Consider the following 1,146-nt stretch of genomic DNA (forward strand, 5'->3'; position numbering starts at 1 on the left):
TGTGTGTGCGTGCGCGCATGCGCGCGTGTGTGTGCGTGTGCGTGTGCGTGTGTGTGTGTGTGTGTGTGCGTGTGTGTGCGTGTGTGTGTGTGTGTGTGTGTGTGTGTGCGTGCGAGTGTGTGTGTGCGCGCGTGCGCGCGTGCGCGTTTGTCTACCAGTCGTCTCAACCACATCGAGGCAAACCAAAATATTCACTTTAAAAAATCTAGCCTCCTAGATTTTAAAAAAACATTTAATATAGTCTATATTATGTATTTTTTTATATCGCAAAAATGAGGGTGCTCGCGAGCAAACAGATTAATTATGAGGCGCTGATTTAAAAAATGGGCCTTTTAAATTATTTTTTTTTAGATCCATCCAATATTCAATGTTTGTCAATTTCCCCTGGGCAGTGCCACTGACTGTAGTGTCTTTAGGCCATTCCCAAAGGGGGGACATTTCTCGTTCAAGCACAGTAGAATTGTAAATGGGCTGATTCATGTCACGCTCATAACTGTGCCTGATCTACAACAGGGAACTGCGGCTTTTTCTTTCCTAATCCTTACTATTGTCATTTTCCTCTACTTCTTTTGTATGTTTGTCACTCTCTTGTGACCTGCTATTTCCGGGGGGGCCTTGATAGGGCTGGGCAATGAGTCGCTTTAGCAAAATCCGGATACTATCTTAATGCACCTCTTCGGCAAATAATATGATATGAACCGCTTCGGCAAATTCGGTTAAAACCACTTCGACAAGCGGGTAGCATCATTTCAACAAATGGGTACACCCACTTCGGCAAACGGGTCAGGAAAAAAGAAAGTTAAGAGTCTGAATTCGGATAATATCTTATTGAGGATGATCCTATTATCCGGATATTTATCCGGATTTTGCCCACCTCTAGGCCTTGATAGTCGAAGCAGACCTTGTGCTGTTGAAGCTAGAGAGGTGAACAGAGTAAGTCTGATTCCCTGTAAAGACTTCTCTGTTGACACCCACCCCTTGGCGCTCATATGACGTTATGCAGTTGAGAGCGCCGTAAAACCCTCTACTATAAAAATAAACAATGTTTGTCAATGTCAATCCATGTTCGAACTTCCAGAAGGCCATAGAGGTACAGTCGCCACGACGGTGTCTCAAAATCGCGCACGGACCAAAAAATGCCAAAAG

The sequence above is a fragment of the Aplysia californica genome, unplaced genomic scaffold (assembly GCF_000002075.1).
Source record: "Aplysia californica isolate F4 #8 unplaced genomic scaffold, AplCal3.0 scaffold00736, whole genome shotgun sequence".
Lineage (NCBI taxonomy): Eukaryota > Metazoa > Mollusca > Gastropoda > Aplysiida > Aplysiidae > Aplysia > Aplysia californica.